Source organism: Labrus mixtus, chromosome 12 (assembly GCF_963584025.1).
Source record: "Labrus mixtus chromosome 12, fLabMix1.1, whole genome shotgun sequence".
Taxonomy (NCBI): Eukaryota; Metazoa; Chordata; class Actinopteri; order Labriformes; family Labridae; genus Labrus; species Labrus mixtus.
In genome coordinates this window covers 20,464,737-20,491,078 of record NC_083623.1, presented here as the reverse complement: position 1 = coordinate 20,491,078, position 26,342 = coordinate 20,464,737, and positions in this window count along the sequence as shown.

Genomic DNA, 26,342 nt, shown 5'->3' with positions numbered 1-26,342 from the left:
CATAACTGTTCAAATGGTGTGTTGCACAGGACACATTATACAGAATGGTTACATGGAAGGCAACATTGTGCACCAGTGGGCTTTTTAACAATCTGGACACATATCCATCATGTGTAAGTGAAAGTGCCTGTGGGCGATAAGCATGTGCATACAGTCCAGTTGAGGTTGGTCTTCGTCAGGAAAAAAATCAAGGCCAATGCTTTTCTAATACTGTGAGCCAACTTTAACAGTGTTAAAGGGTTTTTATTTAGAGTTTAATGCCAACAAGTCACTTCCTATAGAGTACAAAATGTGTTAGACGATATAAAAGATATCACAGTAATAGTTTTTTTTTACCAGAAGAGCCGAGGGTAAAGATGGTTGAAAGAAAAACAAGTTGAATGATGTGGGAATATGACAGAAACAGGCACATTAACAACAAGGAGTGAATAAGTAAGACAAAAGTAAAAAGAAAAGGAATGGGTTTGGACATACAAAACAGGTTAAGAGAGAGCAACTTTAAGAAAAGAAGTGTCGTTTTTCTGTTTGAATTAGTCTGAACTCAAAGATGGAAGGAGTGTCTCTAATCAGTCCCCCCTTAGGCCTCAAATCACCTGCCATCCACAAAGTCACCGTCCATCCCACAGGAAAACACTCATTACAGGCTGCCATTACGTTTGGCTGCATCCCTCTCTATAACCTTGAAACACTGTTCACTCAGCCAAAAGCACTTCAATCCAGCGGGAGAGTCGGGTCAATTGAGTCAATGTCGAGAGACTCCTTTCTCCCAAAGGTACAGCAATTGACATGTTTTTCTGGGAGTGGGGGGGGGTTACAAAGACAAGTATAGGTATATCACATGGGAACATAAAGCACTCTGTTACTGTATGTTGATCTAAGTGAAGCTAGAAGAGGAGAAATAACCCACAAATGATAATGGTGCTTGGCCAAGGATCCCACAGAGTCAATGCCCTTGAAGACTTCCACAAGGACGTCCTTTGTTACATGTATTGTGGATTGTCAGTATCCATCATCAACAACAAGACAAAGGGAAGAACTACCTTTGTAAGTGGCTTTGGTTTGACTTTCCTCAATTTCCATACCTTGTTGTGATCCTTTTGTTGGGGAGAGAACATTAAAAAAATACAAGACCAAAAAGCTGGGCAAAAGGCAATGGAAAATCAGGCGATTACAGTTACCATCATACATTGGTGGGGTAAGAAGAAAAGAACATTTTAATAAATATACATGAATGAAAAGGAATTAAAAGAAGTCATACAACATGGTATATGTGGATGAATGTGCATGTTTCTCTCTGAGTTAACTGACAGTGTAATTCCCTTTCTGAAGCAGTTGTTTGAAGGAATAATCCAGTTAGGATGGAAACCCTAAAAATTTCAAGGCAACATTTCACCGTTTATCTCCTCCCATATATTGATTTTAAACTTAAAACATCCTTTTTATATCTTTGAATTATTAAAAGAACAAGAAAAACAATAAAGACAGCTCTCCAAATTTTGTATTTTAATTGCCACATGAACGTTTCGAGCCAAGGCTCCATCCAACAACCCGCCCACAACACAACACAAAACAAAACCCAACCCACATGAGCTTCCTCAATAACAAGGTACATAGGCCATGCAAAGCACAATCACAAACAACAACCCAAAACAGGCAGTACTAAATACAATGCAATTAAAATACAAAATTTGGAGTGCTGTCCTTATCGTTTTTCTTGTTCAAAAATCTTTTGGGGATTCAGCACCCAGTTGTTGTTGTTTTTTGTTGAAAGTGAATTGAGCGGGTTTTTTTGTCTATAATTATTAAAAGAAACCTATTGCCTACTGCCAGATTTTAAAATGAAAGTGTACTCATTTGAAATGCATCACACATTACTCAAATGTCTTATTTTGTATAGTTGCAAATTATGTTACAGTTTTGCATTGAGTCTGGCTGTTCACACCACTCTGCAGTGCTGACCCCAGTAATAAATCTAATCTGCATTTTTCTGCCGGTTTATTTGCAGTGGAAAGTATTGCAAATAATACAGCAAGGAATAACTGATGTCTAGAGAGAGACAGATCACAGAGGAGGGGAGCTGTAGCTAATTTCATGCCTTGTATTTTCCTGTCATGCATGGCTAATTCACGGTTCAGACGGACACTATGAAATGCATGCCCTGTGATCTTCAAACCCCCTCACCCTGGTCTTAAGTGGTGGAGCCTGAGCTATCTTTATGAGGGGAAGCCTGGCAAATCCATATCATGGTTTTTATTTTCATACAATGCTAATTCTGAGAGACTGATAAAAACCAAGAGGGAGACAGTAGTGGCAGTTCCATTTAGGTTCGCTACCCTTGACTGGCTCTGAGATGTAAATGACTATCCACCCCCCACCATCCAATGTGCCCCGTCCATGCTCCATTTGTTATTTAATACCTTTAACGGAATGCACCAGGGCGTTGAAATATATATTGAAAAAATCCTCCATATCCTGCTAAAAAAATTCGATTTTTTTAAGATTGACTTTTTATATTTGATCCCAATCATAGTTGGCAATTTTCTGAGACATTTGTATCCTCATTAATCTTTTAACCAGATTCATGCAGTGCACAAATAATTTAACGATGGACAGAAAGGCTCCATTAGACCTTTATACAGCTCATCAAGAATGTTGTAATTCAGTAACATGCATGTGGTTTTTTTATGGATATTTTCACCAATTTTGAACAAATTAATTCCTTGACAAAATCATAGATGTATAGCGCCAACTGATACGTGCCGTAGATTGGTGTGTGTGCTTTTTGTGTTTCTCTCTCTCTCGCTCTCTCTCTCTCTCCTGTGTGTGCTCCCCAGGTGTTGCTCCTCAGCGTACCCAGCCACACCTGTGGCTAATTGCCAATCAGTGGCTGAGCTATAAAGAGCAGGAGAGAGGAGGCAGCAGTGGTCAGTGTGTCATTCTGCTGTGTGTTGTGCTTGTCTGTGACGTCGGCGAACTTCGGTGTGAGGCTTCTGTAGGAGTGTGAGTTTGATTGAGGCCTTATTGTTATATCTTGATTGTTAGTTTTTGAATTGTTTTTACGATAGATTGGCTTCTCTTTTGTTTTGTGTTGCAAATTTGTCTTAAGTTTGTTAATAAATCATTTTAAACTTTACTTTTATTTAGTATATTTAGTTTATTTTATTGTTACTCCCCTCATCCCCTAGCCATCTTGGGGAACGTTACACCAGGGGTACATATCAGTTCCCTTAATTGCATCCAAGTGTCCTCCACTTGCCTCCTCCACTTGCATCTTAGTCCCTCCCACCAGAGATGCATGGAGAGATGCAAGGAAGCAGAGGAGAGAGGAAATGAGGAGATATATTTTAAGAGACATGGGACGGCCTTTCCTCTGTAGTTATGTGAAGCGACGATGACATCAGCTGATCACCGCTCAGCTTTCAGTCGACTTAAACAGCTGTTTATGTCCGCACAAATATGAACTGTATTATTTCTAATAAAATACACACAGTAGAAGTTTGTTTAATCTGTGTACTTTATCTGATAACAAACACCTGCACATGAAGAACAACCTGCAGTCTGCTTAAAACCAAAAGGACAATTTCTACTGACAAAAATATTTAATATTGAATTGTTTATTTATGTATTTTTTTTACTAATAATTTGATAATGAACTCTGTATTTCATAAAGATTTTTTATGATTTCCTAGGAATACTGGAAATTATTTAGCCTATTAAGACTTTCTGTTTGACAGTGAATCAAAAACAAATCAAATATAAAGTCGGGAGAGATCGGTCTACACTCCATTATATTGATTTTCTAGAACTTATGCGTCATGTTTAGTTGTTACTCCTCATGTCAAACACTTTTTTAATCCCAGCTCATCACAGACTTTACTCTTTTCAAGCTGACAGGTGTTTACAGTCTGTTTAAATGTCCGACGGTCCGTTTAGCATCTTTTTAATGCCCGTCTTTTCTCCGCTATTAAACTCCGCTGATGTTGATAAGTTTCATTGAAGTCTGATCCGCTGCAGCGTCCAATCAATGAGTGATTCGATAAGGGGGCGTGCCTGTCAGTAAAAAGACTTCCACAAAGTCAGCTCTCGTGTATCCTCGGTCATGGCTCGTCGGATCTCCCACCTCTCTCCTCCGTTCAGTTACAAGAGCTTCGGGACATTCCTTAACATGGCGGGTCTAAAACTACTTCCGGTTCGGCCGAGGAGCGAGGAGCGAGGAGACAGCATTTAAGAGAGCTGAGATGCAGGGCAGCTCATGTGTTATCTCAAGACGCTTTACAAAAAAGCACATGGGATAATATGCAGGCAGGATTTCTCCTTTGGTATGATATGATTAAAAATAAAACTGCTGCTTTAAATTGTTATGATGACCTGGATCTGTCAGTAAAGGTTTATATTTATTTAAAGAAAAAGCACTAGAGGCATCAATATACATTCTGGCTTCAATTCACCGTCTCTAAAATGTACGCCCGCATGGGTCAGAGTTTGCTTCCTGATGCGCACATTTTACTGACAGGTTTGTTTTTATAGATCATAAACTTTGTGTGGGAATTGACGTACGCCATTTTCAGGCCCCATTTTGTGCGTACGTAACCGTTATAATGAGACCCCTGCTCTTTTGGTAAACTGGTGACTCTAAAATGCCCTTGATGTGAATGTGAGTGTGGCTGGTTGTCTGTCTCTGTATCAAAGTCATCTTTTTTCCATACATGCTGGACATACAGAAAAAACACTAAACTTAAAAAATCATACCAAATATAAGGATCAACAGGTATACAAAAAGTACAAGATAATGTGCAAAAGATGTGCATTCAAAAAAACAACAGCAACAACAAATGTGCATGGACATGAAATTAACATATAAATACATATAAGGCAATAACTTAGGGAAATAATTGAATTGTATTTCAAGAAGTCCTTTCCTCTTTTTAAAGTGACTAATGCTTCTGTGTTGCTGAAGAGGGGTTATAAAGTGTTACAAAGTGACAGCAGTGATTTTCTGTTGGGGGCGGGGGACTTAGGGGTGTATGGGAGGGACTGTGAGAGAGGGAGGACAGAGAGAGTGCAAGACAGGACTGCTCAGGTGGAGGTCCAAAGTCTATAGCTGAGGGGGCCAGGGGGTGGAGGGGAGGGAGTTTAGCTTCCTGACAGCTTGGTGGATGAAACTGTTCATTAGTCTGGTGGAGCTGACTCGGAGGCTCTGGTACCGTCTCCCAGATAACAGGAGGCTGACGAGTCTGTGTGATGGGTGGCTGGGGTCACACACAATGCTGGATGCTCTGCGGGTGGGGAGGGAGTTGTAGATGTCCAGGAGGGAGGGAAGTGAGACGCCGATGATCTTTACGGCTGTGTTCACCACACTGTAAAAAATAAAAAATAAATAGTTGTTATAACTTTAAAAAGTTAGTGTCCATGCTGCCTTAAAATTTTAAGTTAACTGAACTTAAAAAGATATGTTGAGATAAATTTGTTATTATTCCAAAGAAATAAAAATGTTTCTAGTCAAATAAACTTGACATCAAGTAATTGTACTTAAATCTCTAAGTTAACAAAACTTTTGGTCACAATTCAGTTCTTGTGAAATTATCAAGTTAAAGCAAAATGGTCTATCAATTTCTTTTGACTTGAAATTAAAAATTGAAAATACTTATCAATAGTTGAATCCACCTAAAATATTGAGTTAAATGAATCCATCAATTTAAAGCCCCAATATGTAACTTTTCAGTTTTGGTGCACTTTGGCGCCAACAGCAGGTCTCTGACTGCAACTGCACTGTCGTAAAACGGTTACGCTTCCCATCTGAAACAACGTGCATTTGTTGACAAGCAGAGAGTGAGGAAGCCGGCACAGACGCCGTGAGAAGATAAAGAACCATGTTGATTCAAAAGGTACAGTAATATTACCAGATTTTGATAAAACCTGGTTGTCTGCAGTCTGTTGTTTAGTATGAGTATACGTGTGTATTCAACTGTTACCACAATATCTATAGGCCGTAGCTAAATAGCTATATGTATACATGCTAGTTATCGGTTTGTAAGCTTATAAACTTTTTGGAGACAACATAAGATGGATATATTTATCTATTTGTTATGAGTGTATGAGGTTTTTGTTTTTCAACATCAGTTCTCCTTTTATTCCAGGATTCAACTTCAACTCGCCATCAGTGATGAGCAGGAGCCCTGAGTGGAGCAGCATCACAGGCCTGCAGCATATAGACAATGTGTGTTATGATAGCATTTGGCTGCTTGGGAGAGTGGAACAGAGTTATGAATCAAAGCTGCTGCGTCTGGAAAATCAAAGGTGCTTTCCCGAGTACAGTATCCTGGCTACAGGGTGTGTTGCCTCGTGTAAAAAAATGTGTCTTACAGACATGTACATACATACCTGTTGTGGCTTTGTTCGGTATTTTTGTGCCATTTCAATTTGAGTTTGTATGTTGAGTTCACTGAAGTCTTTTGTTTTGACCAGTTTACATAATAAAATAAATATCCTTTTCTTCTACTCAATTGTTGTGACTGCATTTAGTACCTGTAATTGACCTGTACTGGTAATGCTTATAACAATTAGTAAATGTGTGCATTGCCCACTAATGTTTAGTTCTATCTTCTGCTTTATATTTACCAAATAACAAAAACATTATCAAGGTTTCAAGATTCAAGCGTCATCACCATTGGGCAGAACAACAACAACAAAGGTAATAATAAAATAGAATGAGAAGGAAAAGCTAAAGAGATCAAGATGAAATAGTTATATATTAGACAAACATTGACTTTCTACACAAATACAATCTAAAGTACATTTAGGCACTTATTTACACATTCAGCTGCTTGAGGGGGGGGGGGTCTACACTATCCTGGAGCTTTGTTATGATGGACCTGAGCTCTGATGATGGACGGCTGTAGATACAGGCAGGCAGAAAGTTTCGGAGCAGCTTCTCCCTGTGTAATGTGAATAAAGTTCAGCTGTGGGTGGTGCCTGCTGATCATCAGCACTAGACTGTGTTTTGTATGAAGGCCCGTTCATCTTTGAATTCTCTTTTGCATCAATGGCCGTAGTCTCGTCTCTTTCAAGGCGTTCACACTCCAGCTCTTTGATGTTTATTGCAGCAACTTCAGGACCTTGGACAATAATATGATTTTGTATTAGAGTGGTTTTCATATTTTCAAAACTGTTTAGGTTACAGCAACAATACATTTGTATGTTAGACAACTGTTATACTAAATACTTACATCTTGTGTCCTTCGCGGTTTTGAGCAGGAAGTCGTCGGTTCTGGTGGTTATAATCAGTAGCTGCAAGCAAGGTCAGTGTTCTGTATACAGGTGTGATCAAACTGATTCTCTGCATACATAAGGGAGTGCTTTTGGAAGTTCTCCAAATCTGAAGTTGTCCTGTTGGGTAGAAAAGGCAGACAGAAAAAAACCTGCTCTGTTAGTGACATACTTCTCACTTCCACTTCATACTGCACCAAGTAACAGAAAGGTGAGCAGAGTCCTCATCTTGAAAATCAGCTGGAGAGATAGAAAGAGTCAACATATAAATGCAGAGTGTGCCATTTCAAATACATTTTGTAATGGCCCTAAATAACAATGATGCATCATGCAGCCATTGTGGATTTGTGGAAATAATTACAAATACAAGCATTTGCATGACTGGAAGGTGATCTGTGAAATATATATTTGTGTGTTTGAGATGTAAGTCAAATTTACCTTGATTACAAGACATCAGCCTCCTCCTCTTCCTTATTCAGTAGCTGAACACCTTTGACAGCAAACATCATTCCCGAATCAAAAGACAAGTAGATTATTACATCTTACCATTCAATGACAGTATTTTTTTACATAACGTTACTCCATGAAAACATACCTGTTGCGGTCTGACTGTAAGACTCTGGCAGGGTTGTAGGTTGCATTTGTTGCTGGAGATGATACTGATCGGCTTTTTAGAAATCTGGAATAAAGTTCAAAGTCATTATGCTGCTTGATACAACTGTGCAGAGTATGTATAGGAACGTTTCAAAAAAGTTTCAACACATGAGAAACTTTGCATACGCGCTGCTCAGATAATTAGCAGCCGGAGCTATCGTAACCTGAACCCGGGACAATATGCTGTCTGTATTATCATGCTACGGGCTAAACTTCTGCAGACATGAGCTGACTTGGCTTTCAACCACCCGCTAATGTGTCGCCAACTTTTCTCGCTGTGCATCATTCAAAGTCTGCCCAAATAACTCTGACATATAAGGTTAGCCTGCGTCGCTAACTCATCATCAGGGGACAGTAACGTTATTCTGACATTCTGGTTGTTATATGATAACGTCATCTACCTGTAGAGATAGACTGAATGGGTTGTGTTAAAACTGACAACTATGATGCGAAGAAATAAGACACAAAGTTTATAACGAGCATATTACTCACCAACAGCAGCAGTGCCAGCTCGGTATCGGACTTACAGCCCACCGTTCCCTGAAGCTCTCTCCAACGTGTAAAAGCCTCTCCAATATTTACTCTAGTCCGGTCTCTTGTTCGGTCACTCTCTCTTTATTCTTTACTTTATTCCTAGCTTTATCCGTCAACGTGCTTTTCCTTTAGGCCTGCATCAAGCAGTACAGAGACAGGCTTACTCCTAATATTTACAGTCTTGGCTAACTCCGAGAACTTGTGAACTAGTGCCGTAAAGCTTACATAGTGGAATGTTGAGGCAGCGAGCCGCTATGCGGACGTTGCAGAGACAACATTGTCCCTGTTAAACTTCGTCTACGCTGTTAGACAGCGGAGATTATTTTATGGTGGAAAAGTTACATATTTGGGCTTTAAAGTAATATTAAATTGACCTCTTTTATGGGCCTAGTTCTTATAATTTGGTTTGTAAACTCGCTTTTCTATTTTTTGATAAAATAAAACCCCACCTTTTCTTCAAACTTACTAGTGTCTCTTGTGTCCTACTGCTTGGTCCCTAACAATTGGTGGGATCATTCAGTGAAAGACACAGGATTTTTTTTTTTTCTACCCTGTTCCCCCTGAAAAGAGGACAAATGCCTCGTGGTGGGAAAAGTGGAAGGAACAAAGGAGGGCCTGCCGGCCCAGTGACAAGCCAGCGATGAAGAGAAAGACAATGGCGCTTCTGGGTTGGTAGGAAGCACTGAGGGCAAAGGTAAGGAGCCAACTCTGTCAGACATGATGTCCATTCTCCAGGCCCACATGGGTCAGCAAGGCTAAGCATAATGAGCTAACTGCAAGGCAAGAACACCACTTTAAAGCACTTCAACATCCGCTTCAGCTTCTGCAGTTAGAATTTCCGGCCAGAACAACTCCAGTACCTGATCCTCAGTTTCCAGAATCAGATCCATCAAATGTGGAGGCTCCATTGACTACCATGCACTATCCTTCCGCCCAAGCTGAGGCCTCTGCAGGTCCTTTTCACTCACACTATGAGCCCAGGTTGGATAAATTATCTGATAATGACGACATTGAACACTACCTAGTCACATTTGAACGTATTGCTGTAGCATGCCGGTGGCAGATAGCTGATTTGGTTTTTCACTTGTTACCACTCCTTACTGGCAAGGCTAGAGGTGTTTATATGCATATGGAGATTGATGACTATCTTCATTATGAAAGGGTAAAGGCTGCTATTCTTCCTAAAAATGACATTAATCCAGACTTACAGGCAAAGATTCCGCTCCCTGGACGTCAACCCTGATGAGAGCCCTAAACAGATGTATGTGAGGCTCAAGGAGCTCTTTGGGAAATGGATCCAGCCAAAAGGTAAAAACATCCAAGAAGTAAGTGAAATGACCAGCCAGCTAGCAGGCCAAGTGCCATTTCACTTCCTGAGTCTTGCTGAGGTGCGCTTGAGCAAGGCACCGAAACCCCAACTGCTCGGCCACTCTTTCATGTGCAGGCCCTCACTTTAACATCTCTTCATAAGTGCATGTTGTGTGTGTATTTCAGCCTGTGTGTGTAGCATGTCTCAATAATGGAGTGAAAAAGTAATTTCTCCCTGTGGGATTAATAAAGGATATCCTCTTCTTACAATGTTTGTTTCTGATAAACATATTATATACTGTATACGTAATGTAAAACATTTTACACATAAATACAACAGAAATACCAGTATATATGTAAATGTCTCTCTGAGTCATGACTGTCTACAATGAGTGAGAGGCCCCAGCTGTTCTGTTGTCAGAGTCGTGTTTATATGAACTAGAGAAAAGAAGAATAACATACTCAATGCTTATTTGGATGTCATGTAAGTGTGTTTAGATCACGGTCATTCTGTGTCAATTTATGTTCAATGTGAAGCTATGAGTTAACCGAGTGTGCTAACATTAGCCTGCTAAAAACAATGCAGGCCACAGGTTATTGCAGCTCCAACCAAGGACAATTTTGTCCACCACTTGCTCTAAATGGTGCTTAATTATGGTGTTCTAATTGATAACTCCTTCGTGTGAACGCGAGTGGAGAGGCGTTGGAGGTGTGCCGCTGGAGGAGAGCGGAGGGTTCAGATTAGCGGAGGTGTGGACAAACAGCAGTTTGTTTTGGTTTAATGCTGGTGCTCAAGGGGGTGACATCTACTGGATCACAAAGTCACACATTAAATTATGATGAATTAATTTAAATGTATGCTTTCAGTAAAATCTTTCTTGGAAATAATGGAGAGATTGAAAACCATCCTGTATGTCTTGGTGTAGATTTTTATAACACTAATCTCTTCACAGGGTGATAAAGAAAATGTTCTGACTCACTGGATGATGGACCCTCATCAGGACAAGATCTGCTCGCGCATTCTGTCAGCGATGGCTTAATTCCAGGTACGCTCTTGTTTACAAGTATGTATATATATATATCTCTCTCTCTATATATATATATATATAAAGCTAAACACTTTAAATACCCTTTCAACTCCTGAACATTTATTATCATCTTATTAACATTTAGAAACAGAGTGACACATTAATGGGATCACGTTTTTGGACAGTAACTCACAATATTGTGTTATCAAACCTTAAAAGCAAAGGAGGCTTAGCATTTGCTGTTCAGGCTCCACGGCTATGGAACGACCTTCCTGAGGATCTCAGACTTGCAGCATCAGTATCTTCTTTTAAATCTTTTTTAACCAAAAGGCCTTCTTGTTATTTTTATGGTGATATTTTATTCTATTTTTAGGATTCGTAAGGATACTCTGAGTCTTTGGGACCTTCACTTCCTGGTCATGATTCACTGGTGGCCTGATCTGGCTGTTCATGACTTTGAACTCACCACAGAGTGCGACTCTGCCTCCAGGGTGGCGTATGTATCAGTGTTTTAAAACATACTACAGCTGTGATTTATACGGAGAAATGGGACTCAAATAATGATGAAATATCTGTTTCACAGCCCAGACAAAAGCCACATGAGGATGATTACACTGACCAGACAAGACGACTGTCAGATATTTTTACAAACGCTTTTAAAGAACTGTGATATGTGATTTTCACGAGGCTGTTCTGAACTCAACATAAAGCTTCATGATTTTTCAGGTCAACTCACTGCAAATACGATTTCTGCCCTCGATGACAGTTTGTTACTCTCTGGATGTATCTTCAGTCTCATGTCTCGTCCTGTCAAAAATAAACATGGTAAACAATTAACACTTATTACAGTGGTAAATGGATCTTGCATGCATTAAATGTAAAGATTTCTGCACATTTAAGTAACATATTTTAGTCCTTCTGATTTCGCACACCAAGACGCCATAGTGCCAACATGCTCCTCCTCAGTTGACTCGAAAGGTCACTTAATAAATCCTTCAAACGGGAGCTTCTTGTTGTGCAGATATTGTTTTTACTTTCCTTGCCTGCTCAATAACTACTCAAGAATGTGATTAAAGTTGTAGCATACTAAGCTGTCTTTGTTTTTTTCATTTGTTTTTTTGTTTCTCAACAATAGTCGAAGAGAGCCTATTTCTTCTGTCGTCGTCAGATGCTTCACAGAGGCTTTGCCTGAGAACAGGTACTTCACTTTATTTGGATGCATTTCTATGTTTCTTCCATTTTGTAAAATATTTGTATTAATATTTTGTGTTCACACTATATCATAAAATGCTCATCTTCTCTCTCCAGATGCAATCATAAAACATTTAAAACCATCCCCTGCCATCTGCCTGCCCTGGGCCGTCTTTGACCACTTCTGCTCCCTGTTTGATCTTGTTTGTTTTGTTACACTCGTAATTTGTATTTATTTTTATATATAAGAAATATTAGAGTTATTACCATTGTATTCATGTTTGTTTAGAAGTATGTTTTATGAAAATAAAGAAATTCTGTTAAATATAAAGATGTATGCCAGTTTTCTTTAAGTCTATGAACATTGTCTTTGGTGGTCAAACTGTCTGCATCATAACGATCAACTGCTGAAAACTTGCCTAGGGCACCAATGGTTACGGCTCTATGTCTTTAACTTAAAGGTCAAATATTATGCAAAATACACTTTACCATGATTTTCTTACTCTAATGTGTGTCCCTAGTCTGTCTACAAACCCCCAGTTATTAGAAAACTAAAACTCTCACAGTAAAAAAATCGGGCATGGAGCGAGAAGGTCCACACAAAGAGCCTCATCCTCTTTCAGAGAGGGGCGGGGTCAGACACAGCTCATTTACATTTAAAGCTACAGACACAGAAACAGCCTGATCATATCACTGGATATGCTAATATCCGCAGATATTATCGGCTGGCTTATTTATCGGTCGAGCTCTGGATGGTGCAATTAAATGTGCAGCCTTTGCATACAACTGACCTATAACCACATAGTCTACAGGCTGATCCGAACCAATAACAGTGAAATGTACACATGCTGAGTGAGAAAGCATTGCTTGTCTGCATTAATAACATTTTCTTGTGATAAATTGTGACTATAGCGATGTGATTGTTACAAATCCTTTCATTGGGATAATGATGTAACTGTAACTGATGTAACCCTGACCTATGTTTTAATTTTGTTTTAATTTTGTTCTTTTTAAGGAGTTGGAGAATCTCAAGTCCCTGGTGTCCCACCTCCGTCAGCTTCTGGACCTGCACAAGAAATACGACCGCAGACTTTCACTTTCAGTCTTTGTGAAGATGTGTCTAACCAAAAGAAACTGTAAAAAGTTGAGTTCAGGTGACATAGTGACATTTGTCCCCAATTAAACCCCCAATTTCACTAATGTCATGCGAATTAGGACGGTGATGTATTCTCTATCCATATTTAGTACCACTTTTAGTTAACAAGTTTTATTTTAAGACAGAGAATATATCTTTGCTGCCTCGTCCGTCTTATACGTTTAGCACTGATGTTTTTCCGACTGCATTTTAAGCTGGTTGTGGCTGTAATCATTCTAATTGAACTGACTTTGACAGGGAAGTGTACGGAGTGTGGAGTTCTTCATGCTGGACAAAGATCGCCGCCACAGTGGAGAGCAGTATCCTGCCTCATGATGAGCTTCTTCTACAGTATATCAACATAAGACAACACCACTGCTGGAACATTAACTCGTGTGCCCTCCTCAAATGTATTTAGATTTTTCTGCTGTGAAGTTAAACAACTTCTGACTTGCTCAAAACTACCAAACATTCAATTATTTTCAGGATTGTAACCCTTTAAATGCCAGGTTATTAGTTGAATGGTGATTAGAGACTTGGATATGTCAAAGACTAGCAACAACGGTTAGTTGATTGCATTAGTCTTTTTTATGTATCCTCTGGACACCTTCGTGGCCCAAACGTACACACAAAACTGCAATAAAATCATCAATATTTGCTTTTGTATTTTGCTGCTTCTCTTTTCTGCTCTTTTTTAATGGCTTTTGACAGTATAAAGAGGGAAAGAGGGACTCCCCCCTGGTCTTTGAGAGAACGGGGTCTTCGGGAGGTCTCGCGAGAGATTCTCCCTCCCCCCGGTCTCAAGGAGCTCTGTGAGAGAACGGGGTCATCGAGAGATGGGTGTGTCGGAATCATTGTAAATAGGTAGTCAATTTTTTTTCCAAAAGGCATAATTTTGTTGAAAGAAAAAGCAAGTCTACAATTTATAGATGTCAATCCACAGCTAGCTCAACTTGAAGCAGGGAACATCTATGGCACATTTCCACAAAGTCTGTGCACGCCACGGCCCCTTAGCGCCCTTGCCCCACTGGATCTGTTTCTGGAACGTGAGCGCTGCCATGAACGGTTATACGCACATCACAGGAGGATTACTAGATACCCGCGGGAATACAGAGAAAAATGTTCAAACAACTTGTTGCTTTGTCTTTCAGTGCCTGTTTTGAGGTAATGTTGATAAAGTGATGGAAAATTAAATCGTGAGTCCTTATATTGAGTTTTATTTTGAAATTGACTGGATGCTCCGTGTGTGTCCTTGTCTGAGTTCCTGTCCGGGTTGTTCTATTCTGTCCAGCTTGACGCGTGCCTGCAGTGAACACCGTCGAAAATAGACGTGCATCGTCTATTAGAGGTTAGAGACGCTGTAGAGATGGACCACGGTGCCAGATGTGGAAACACAATCATTGACTATAGTAGAGTGGCAGCCAACAGTGGCATAGTGGCGCACCCAGAGTATGTGGAAATTGGCGGTTACCCATCATTGAATCATGAGCCAAAATTCAAGTTAAAGTTGAGTCGTAAACTATAGACCAGAACAGCTGATCAGTGCGCTGCTGTCGGAAGAACACATGTTTGTGTGCCAAAGTAGTGTATTTAAGATGTTTCTTTTTTTTCAAATTACCTAAATTACCTAAACATACTTTTCAGCTTCAATGTATAGCCTAGCTTCTTTGCCTGTTTTCAATTCAATAAGGAGAGACTTAATTGAGAATTAACAATTATTTATTTACAATAAATGTGCAACAATTTAATTTTGAATGTGCAAAGTCTTTGGGGGATTAGACTCCATCGTGACGACTTCCCACTCGGAAGGTAATGAAGCCGACAGCAGGTTAGGAGACCCCCCTATGGAGTCTAGACACTGGTGGTGGTGAAGAGGAATGGAGGCTACGATGAGCCTGAATCTGGACTCTGCTTAGCTGGAATGGAGGTGACTGGGGCGGTGGTGGGTTGCAGCAGTTGCCCTGAAATGACAGAATGACTGTGGAAGAGAGAGAACTGTTTTGGCATTTTGCCGCAGCAGGATGATTGGTTGAGAGAGGTTGTGCCCGAATCTGGTTGGTTAATTACTTAAAGAATAAACGCCCATTATCAGCTGGTCACCAGAGAAGGGAGACAGAGGAAGTAGCAGGGGGAGTGGTTTAGGTTGAAGTGAAAGGATGAATGAATGAGTGGAAGAATATAACCAGTCTTCCTGTCTGAACTTACCATTAGCTCCATTAGAGGGGCTGAGCTGACCAACAACTCTGGTGGCTAATATACTTAATATTGTTAGTACCTCATACAACCCCATTTAAAAAATACATAACTATCCCTTTAAGGCACTCCAACCTCTAAAATGTAGACGTAATTGTAACTGGGATTAATGTATTGTAATTATTTGATCACTAATCGGCTCCTACACCTTGGGTTAAAAAGAGTCCTATTAGTGTCAAGTGTAACAAATTAATACCCTGTTGGGCTATTTATTGAGCTGTAAAGGTGCCGGTAGGGAAATTTTGTTTACTTTAGTTTGATCCAGAGATTATGTAAGCAAATAAACTAATCTGCTCGTGGCAGCACCTTATTAATAATCATACAGACTGGAAGGTGTTATTGATCCTCTCATCTGTCTCTCAACAAAAAGATGAAGCAGCATTTTTCCAAATATGTCAAACAAACAAAAAATCAGTCAACATAAAGGTTTTAGACTAATAATATGATAATTGGCTGGAGTTACATCTGCCATCATTAAACACAGCTCAACACGTTGGAACAAATCTTGAATATCGCAGCTGTGTCCCTTCTTCCTCGGGAGATGACGCCAGCTGATCTGCTACCAGGTACGTGTGGGGCACAGCTGCACATGTTACCTCCCATCTCCTTCACCTGTCGAAAGCTGTTAAGGCAGAGTAGCCCCATCGCACCACCCGCTACCAAAACATATCGCCTTGGTTGCTGTGGAGGATGCAACCGTCCCTAGGTGAACCTTGCTGGCACCTTTTCTTGTAATGAGGTCCATTTCGGAAAACAGGCTGCCTGTGGTGGGGTAGTTAAGGGTCGGGGGTAAAGTGGGGGCGAACGGGAGAAATGAAGATGAGAAGAGAAGTGTGGAAAATTGGGGGGTGGGTCACCTTGGGGAACCTTGATGCATAAAGATGAAAGCACAGGGGCCCTCTTTGCTCCAACAAATCAATCAGACAGTGGTTTAAGGGCGCAGCTGTCCTCGAAGTTCCCAGCTGTGACAGGAATATGTCCCAAATACAGATGTGTGTGTGTGACGGTGAATTTGGGAACATTCATGTGTGCGACTATTTCCTCTGACATAGATAGAAGAATCCCACTAACCATCAAAACATGCACTGAATACTAGATTCTGCAAAGTATAACACATGCAGAAACTTAACTTTAACTTTTTTGAATGTTTTCTTCAAATACCCCAGCTGCTGTATAACCTGATTTCAATGCCCTTTTCTCAAACTGGATTACCTTTACTGACATAAAATGGAGCAGAAAATGAGGCTGAACTGCAGCTGCTTAAACTCGCCTTCCAAATCCTTTGCTTCACTTTGAGGGGCTCTGTCTCAAATCTGGAGCGATACATATCTCCACTGCTGGAGAGGCTTCTGCTGCTGCTCACTATCAGCTCCCTACATCGAGCAACATGCTCAGGAGATTAGCCGCCTTGCGCTGCTGCTACTAGCACTGCCTGTATCTCTTCTTCCCCTTCTCAAGGTCACATCCACGTCGAGGCTCAGAGCACCAGCGCCACTGTTCACGCCAAGGCATGAACGCAGCATGTAATGTAGTCTATCAAAGAGCAGGTCTGCATACTTGTTTATCAGAATACACAGAAGGTTGAGTAAAAAGGCTGTTGAAGTGTGCTGAGAGCATTTTAATTCGCTGGTTTGTCTACTCAACGACAAGCTCTGTCTGAGTGACGAAGCAATTTTGCAACTTTTTGAAAATTAATGACTTCCTCTCCAAATTGGGAGGCCAATGATGGGACTGGTGATGGGAATCCAACTGCCTCTGAATGGGATGCAAACTACACAAGTTGGATAAAGTCCAAACACATAGGAGGGGGGGTGCAGGGATTATCTCACACAGACTTCCTGCTGGTTTAAAGAGACCCTGACTCACTGCAGCTCTCTCCCTCCTCTCTCTCACACCCTCTGCTTTCTCTTGCATTCACACAGACCTGCACACGAGCACACTCAAATAAAAACACATACAGTCACCGACAAAGCTGCAGCATCATCCTGCCATTTGAATGTCTGTCTCTTTTTCATGCAGTTTTCAGAGGAGCTCAGAGTCGTGGAAACACCTGCAGGCATCTCTGTTGTTACTTCTGACAGTGTGGTCGCTTGGATTTGTGTGTGAATGTGTGTGTAGAAGAATGACAATGCACCTTTGAGTGGGGCTGCCATCTAGTGGTGGATATAGGAACTGGGGATTGGATTGCATCCAATGTGTAGGACATGGTTCATTCATCACCGAATAAGCTGATGGGTAAATAAACACATTGCTATATTACTTACTCGTCCTTTGATTAATGTAAAAGGGCAACATACAATTAAACAGCTCTGCAATTGAGGTCATATGTCTGCATTACATTCTGTTGTGCGTATCTCTGCATTATATACAATCTGCGTAATAGATTGTTCAGTGTAGTCATTACATTTTGATGAAAGAGAGTGTTTAATACATGATTCACAACCTCAAGCAGGCAGCAAAGAGTATGTAGTGCATAAATGTGTTTCTGCTGTTTGCATCACTGCATAAACTACATGGTCATAAACACTGAATCATCCGTTCTGCTGCAGACTTAATCATCCATTCCACTGACCTAATTATGTCCATAAGACAAATGCAGACCCATTTCCCCTTACAAAGTAGCTCATAGAAACCAAATCAGACGTTCAAAATAAGTGTACACATAGAGAGCGTGACATTTTTTTTACCTAACGGTGTGTCATGTAAAATCATCCCCCCCCCCCCCCCCTCCCTTCCTCCTCCTCCTCCCATAGCTGCCTCCTTTTAAGATTCAATGCTCCAAAGGCAGTGCCTTCAGCTCATTCGTTCTGGTGACCTTGCTTGGTCCCTTCTTTCGCTGGACTCCATCCCTTTCCTGGCACATAGGAGCACTATGCACAAGTGACTCCATTTCTGGGAAAGCCAGATAGCACAGCCACCAGCTTCAACAGCCATGGGGTTAAGGTCAGCGGTAAAGGTTATGGAGACTTTAGCAGCAATTTAAACAACTTACAATCTCTGCTTCGTCTTTTATGATCTCTGTTTGTTGTGTTTGTGTCTTTTTTATGTCCTCCCTCTTTTTCACTGACCAAGGATTGTTATACAACATGGACGCAATCAGAGCAGTACTGTAACTGAACACTGGATGAAACAAGAGGATGTCATTTTTTTGTCTGTGAACTCATTGAAGTCTCGAGTTCAGCATTTTAGCCGTCACCATCTCGTTTTGTTGGACGCAGAAGTGACCATATTTGGATGACAGGGGGGACACATTGATAGTTGACAGTCCACTATGGTAGCGACTTTATAAAACAAGTATATCCTTCTTTATCATCATTCTCTAAAGCGAAGCCCTCTTCAGTTACCAATGTGTACTTGTGCCACAAACAGCAGCTGGTTAACCTCTTGGGCTGACTGTGATGAGTTTCTGGTTTAGTTTTGTCTGGATGTTTCTTTCAGTGTTTACATTTATTTTCCTGTTTTATTTTGACATCCATCCTTGTGTTCTTGTATATTTTGGCGAGTTCCCTTGTGTTGCTTTAATCACTCTCTTACTGTTCATATTCCTACTTTAAGCTTTTAGTGTTTCCTGTTTTATTTTTTGTAATTTGTATCCTTGTGTTTCTCTGTCACATGTGTGTGCATTTCCCTATGTTGTCTTTAGTGTTTCCTCTTTTATTTTGTAGTTCCTGTTCCCAGTGTTTCTCTTGTCTTGTCTTACTTCCTCCCTTTGTCTGGTTTCCCTCCATTTTTGATTCCCCTGATTGTTGCACCTGTGTCCTGTTAGTCTCACCTGTGTTGGATTGCCCTCTGTATTAAGGCCTAGTCCACATGGGGGTGGGTATTTTTGAACACAGATGTTTTTTCTGTGCGTTTTGGTCTTTTCGTACACATGCAAACGGTGTTTTAGGTTACTGAAAACGCACCTTTTGGAAAACTCCTTCCTGGATGAAGATTTTCAGAAACTCAATCGTTTGTCATGATTGTGGGACAGTGTCTCTTTTGTTTACATGAGATTAGTGCAATGGCAGACGTAAACAAACTAGTGCTCTAACTGGACTTTTTACATGCACACACATACATACACAGTTATTTTAGCATGTCAAGGACATCGTTTTTGACTTGGCATGCTTATGACAGCTGTAACAGTGCGTTTTGCGTTTTCATGTTGACAAAGATGTTTTTGAGAAACTTGTGTGGACAAGATTTTTTGAAACGGAGGAGTAAAACCTCAGTTTCATATGACCCGCCTACGTGTGGACTAGGCCTCATGGTACGGCTCCACTGGTTCCGGGGACGGATAGCGTCCCAACGCGGTCTATTCATTTTCTATGGAGATCCAGAGAGGCGCAATGACATGGGCAAAGGAGCCCGAGGTCGGACTCGAACCCGGGCTGCCCACTTCGAGAACTGTGGTCTCTCATGGGGCGCCTAACTAACCACAAGGCATCCAGCGCCCCAGGAATGCAGGTTTTAAAGTACTTCTGTATTCCATTCACTTAAGCCTTGCTCACACTTTGCGATTTTGAGATTGTATAGAAGTCGGGGTGGCATGTCAGCTCACACTGTACAACTGAATCATTTACGACGCTCGATCAGACCTTTAGATTGACGTGCTCACACTGTACGACCCGATTGTCGGGGACGACCGGAGAGCTCACACCGTACGAGTGAAATCGGGATGGAGCGTTGACAATTGTTAATGACGGTTGGTGAAAGAGAAGGAAGTGGAAGTTGTTGTAGGATATAGAAAAGTTGATACAATTGTATATGGATACAAGTTTAAGAAAAGTGCTGTACTGACGATCTGTACAGAAAAGTAAAAAATAATAATAATAACGCCGGGTTGCATCCTGCCGCTGGTCGCCATGACTACAGTCCTCCCTTGTCTCTCATGATTATATTGTAGTCACACACAACTTCTGCTGGACCCTTTCATGACGTAAACGTCAAGATTTTAAATTCTAAATATTAAACATGTTTGAAATAAATCGGGGCGTCTCCGACGATCGCCGGGCAGATCGGAGACGTTAAGATTGGATCTTTGTACCACTCACACTACAAGATAATCTGAGCAGAGAATCGGGTCCGAGCAGCCTTGAGTCGGGAGCGACCCTGCGATTGTCGGGAAGGAAGAATCGGAGCTTAAATCGGCCCGATTATCCTGCAGTGTGAGCCAGGCTTTACACAACCAAAATGTCACACCTCTTTACATTCTGAGTATAAACATGAAAAGCAAAGGTAGTAGAGATGAATGGCTGTGAATGGGAAGGATCCAGTTGCACACTCTCCATACCTGTCTCCTGGATTTACAAATGATGTTTTGCCCAATATACAGGAACACACATCCATGTAATTCAAACTGATTTCCCACATCAAAACAGCTGCAGAGGGGAGCAGCAATGACATTCACTGTGTAACCATAACTGACAGGTGAGGAGTGAATGGACCTAAACTAATGTAAGACCATCATCCTGCCATCTGTAATCTAAGGTGACACACAGTTAGGCAGCTTTGTGAGATTGTTGGATCAGGTGTAAGGCTGCAGTCCAACAATGAATAAGCAGAGTGCCACCATAGCATTGCTTTAATTTGGCAAACATGCTGTGCCCTATGCAGTAAACATCCTCTCAAGTATCTCAGTGTGTGTGTGTGTGTGTGTGTGTGTGTGTGTGTGTGTGTGTGTGTGTGTGTGTGTATGCATGGATTTTACACATACATTGGGAATATGCATGTGCATGTTCACATATCAGTAAAACTGGGAGACTGCCGACCCACTTGGAGTTCTTCTCATTTTTCATTCAATCCTCCTGTGCAGCCACAAGGCTTTTGCTTTCCCTCTTTTCTTTTCTTTTTGTTTCCTGCATCTTCCTGTTCTCCTCCCAGTATTTACCTGGTTATAATTGTGACATGAATCGTTTCCGACAGGGAGGAGCTCAGTTTTCAGAACAAACTCCCACTACAAAAGCCGGGGAGAGGAAAATAAACTTTCTTTTGATTCCCAGAGCTCAAGCAACTGATGAGTTAACTAGAGCTGTGTGTATGTGTGCGTGTGCGTGCGTGTGCGTCTGCGTGAGTGCGTGCGTGTGTGTGTGTTTGTGTGTTTACTTTCTGACAGATTTTTCTAGGAATCTCTGTGTGAGGTGGTCAGAACACAAAATGCTTTATGAAGGAAAAGAAGGCATTCTTTCGTATGAGATGGAGTAAAATTTGATACAAACAGCACACAGTCACACGATCAAAATATTTTTTTATCCAGCCAGTGTGTTCGACATGGTCTGGAGGTATCTGATAAATGCCCCCGATATAGAGAACAAACCATATGATGTATTTTTGTAGGCCAACTCGGAAGTAGCATCGCCATGGGGTCTAACGAGATTTCGCCCTATGGGATTTTTGCATTGGATTTTGGATCACTGCAGAAAAAAGAAACTACACCACGGTCGGATGATTGTGACGTCACTAGCGTTATGCGTCAGACGATCTCTGATAAACTAATCCGCGTAGCTTCATAAATTGTTTCCTAACCTAATATTTGCCTTAACCTAAAGATTAAATCTACATGAGACATCTCTGACTAGTGAGAGAGTTCCCGGCCTCTGTGTCCGGCGTGATGACGTTTAACGTCCCCGACAACCACTGTAGTCTCATTTAGCCACCAGGCCTTTTTAAAGAGCCGTAAAAACTTCAAAATTCACAAGTAGGGGTATTAACTAATGTAGTTCATGTGGTCTAACAAAACGCCAACATCTCTTAGGCTTATGTTAATCACAGACCTTATTTCAGGTGTCTAACCACAAACCCATTCAAAATCCCCAGTGACTTTTAGACGTTAGACCCGATGGCGCTAATGCTAACATGCTAACTTACTTCCGGGGTTTAGGACTCATTCCTGTGGCGCTCTATTGGTTTGTACATAAAGTTTTCAATTGATTCAGTGATCAGATTAAATCTCAGTAGTGTGGAAGTCAACAAAAATTCAATATCTAATTCATTTTCTAAGTAATGGCTCTAAACTTTTATTCCAAGTTCTTGATTTCACCCAACTTAAAAGAACTTGTTTTGCATTGAATAAGTGGAACATATTCAACCATACAGGGCTAACTATAAGTTTTACCCATTTACCCCTCCATTCATCACGCCTAGCATACAATGCCAGTGGGCTTTACATGCACTGATGCGATACAGGGATCCTCATGGTTTTGTTCTCCCTGGACATGTTCTTTGGCACTTCTATCTCTGATAGAATGCTGTGATTTTATTGGCTGAAAGAAGCACAATTCTCGTGATAATATCAGCCCGCTCTAGTGGAAGGGAATACCCACCATGGCCAAAGTGAGGGTGGTTTTTTTAAGAAGTAGAGGGAGTACAAGACACAATCTTCAGTTCAACATTCATCGTTCAAACGTCCGAGGGGATCAAGAGAGGCTGGAGGAGCTTTCTCAATGTCTGCAAGGATGAACAAGAAATTTGAGCTCTTTCTTCCACACTGCAGCTGGATGCAAAATCCTAAAAGGTGTGACCTGGTGTTTAGCTGCTTCTGCATGGCAGAATAAAGTGAATAAACAACCGGCATGAGTAGGTTTTTTGTGTTCACTTCACTATGTTTAATTTCATTCTAAGGGTAATTTCACACAATGCCACACTATAAGAAACTGTTAAAGTCATCCCCCAGCCATGCTCAAGACTTAAAGGTTAGTTCCCCTTTCTACTGAAGTAGGCTTCTCATTTTGCATTTAGAGGATGCCATGAATGCAGTTGTAAATAATTCAGCCTGCTATTCCCCATAGCTCTTAGAGAAGGTGCAAACACAGCACTAGCTTTTATATACTGTCAGATTAAGAAAAGTGATAGAATTAAAGTCCACTTGTTACTTCATGGCACATGGGATTTACAAGAGAAAGGCAAACCTGTAATGATGGAGGAAGGCTGGGGCTGAGGATCTACTCTACATGACATGCAGTGGCTCATGTTGGGCAGCTAAGCCCTTCAATCCAATCCAATCAGAGTCATGGGAAAACAACCCTAAAGAGAGTGAACTAAATACCTTTACAGGAAGTGGCCTCAGTGGTTTCTCTTATATGTCATTGTACATAAGTACAGAAGTAATATAACAACATGTTCAGTTCACTAGGTAGAGATTTACACATCAATAAATTAAATATTTTATTAAATATAATTTTTTTTTAACTGTCTATAAACTGTAGTTTGGCTATGGACTGATGCCACAGTGCCTTACTATAGCTTATCTTATTGTGATTTAAAGAACAGTGCTACAGATTTAATTATGATTTAGTATGAATTTTCTATAAGACACTGATTACATTTTAATAGCACAAACAGATGTATTATACATTGTGTAAATGTGTTGCTCTAATTAGCACCTCAGGAAGGATTGTATCCTAAAGATTAGTTGTAGCTGTATGACTAGCTCTACATTCAACCCGGCCAAACTTTTAAGAAGATAGCCTCATTTTACAGCTCCCCTTATGTGATGTTGGCCATTTTACAATTTCTTTAAAGTGTGAATGATGAGTGTTTATGTATCTGTTTCTTGTGTTCTCTCTCCTTGCCCTGAATCCTCTGTTATCATACAAAAATCGAACACTATGGACAACACTATGGACATGTAATGACGATGAGGTACTAGTGAGCATGTTTTGGTTTGGACCGCACAAACTTCTTGTGCTGGGAGCGTTAACATAGCAGCCCTGCCACCTCAGCTCCTATCAAAAAGACTCTTGGCCCGTGGAAGCCCCCACCTATATAGCATGGCCTCATTATCAGAAAAATGTTTCACCTATTATCATATTGACTAGATGATGAGTATATTACCCAAATGTGTCTTACTCAAAAGGGAGACTTGCATTAAGCCCTGGTCGTTGGTATACAAGTCCCACTCAAGGGATTTTTTTGCATTTTTCATTTAGCGGATCCCATTCAGAAATCAAATCCATTCATTAATAAAGCTAATTTTTTGAAGATATAGAATAACTGACATTTAAAAAACAATCTATCCTCCCTTCCTTAAGATATCAATACAAATTCTAAAGCACTGCTTACAAGCTCCCTGTAGAGTGATTTTAGCTGAGTGGTGAAAGGATGACCACTTTATCAGTCAAACTGCATGCAGCAAGTCCAGGGACAGGCAGACAGAACAGTATAAAGCTCCTCAATGCCAAATGCCAGGCACGGTCACAAAGAGATGCACCCTGATGATTGGGTATATTAAAAGCTTTCGTGTCCCGTGCCACCGCCTGGTGATTGATCTCCTTTGACGTGTCCTTTTACCCTGTGTCACATTAATACACTGCGTCTCTGCTGAACGACTGACAGACTGCCTCCTCCTCTGAGAAACAGAGAGGGAGAGGAAGGAAAAAAGACAGAGGAAGACCAGAGACAGAGGTGATGGGGAGATGGAAATTATGCAGACACAGAGATAAAAGGATTAGTGTTGAAAGAAACAAAGAAAGAAACAAAGAAACAAAGAAACAAAGAAAGAAGACCAACAAGTTACCTATCATTCACAGCAGGGAGGTCACTTTTATTGCTGATCATAAAGACATGAGAGTCTGAGTCACCATATTCATCACTTTCATCATTACTGCAAGGTCTATAAAGGTGACATTACATAATCCTCCAATGTGATAGAAAAAACAAATCATGCTCTTTTATTCTCCTTCTGCTAAGTTCTCTTGGTTATAAACAAGTGCTTTATGGCATCGCTGCTGTCCCTGCAACAGCTTGAGGGTTTTCTTCTTTCCATTTTACACAAGATAATGTTGTCTGGCTTTGGTGCTTATGCTTCTTTATTGCTCTGAGCAGGTGTTTTCTCACTACAGAAGTAACCTTTTCAGTAACCCCAAAAATAGGCATGGACATTCTCTTATGTCGTTCAAATTTAAATCTACAAAGAAAGGGAATTCAAAGCAGCTAAGATACCAGGTGTAGAAAACCACTATATTTCAAAGGTCTGCGTATAGTACCTAACGGCATATATTGTTGGATTCTCATAATAGCTCAGTGGCAAACTTTCTGAAGTATTCTTACATTGCAACACTTTAAAAACACTGTACATTTATACTAACACTTTGGCTTTGGCTAGCTTACATGAAATAGAAACTTCAGTAAATGAAACCAGGCTAACCAGGATAAAGTGTATGTTTCACATGTATATTGCCTTTAAATATTTTATCTGGTGGTATTTGTTTTGTTAAATTCATATAATTTATATTATTGTATCTTGAAATTACCTGTGTGTGTGTCTTACACCATTATGGTTAAAGAAACAGAGGAGGACCCTTAAGCAGAGAAAATAAAATCCCTTAAAAATGTAATATCATAATGTCACTAGTGAATTCTTGACACTGTAGCATTTAAATATAACACTATGCTGGATGTGATAAGTGTGTACAAAAAAATATAAAAGCAACTGTTAGTGCAATTCAATAAGTGTACTATCTACTGCAATGCACCCACCCATTAAAGTCCAGGGCTCTGACCAGACATCTAGGCCAACAACTTACACTCTCAGAACTGATATAATGTTTCTCATACTTAAAATGATCCATATCAGTTCAGTTCAGTTCAGATCTTTATTGTCCCTGGAAGGGAAATTTGATTTGCAGCAGTGGACACAAAAACACAACAGATAAACAGACAAAGGACAGTGCAACACAACCTGATGAAATACAGCCAAGAAATATAAAATATAAAAACTCACTGTTTGTTAAGAAGTTTCACTCAAATGGTATAAATAAATAAATATAAAGTGCAATAGCTCTGCTTGAAAGTGCAGTCATTTTTTTTATTTTATATAATATTTATTATATTATATTTTTATATTAATAATAATTTTTACTCTTTCAGTTTACAGCTCGAAAGCAACATATTATGTTGATCTTCCAGTTCTTGTCACATCACAACTCTGAAAAACGCCTTTTTCTTAAAGACAATCCTCACCTCTAATGTTAGGCCTGTATGTTATATAAATG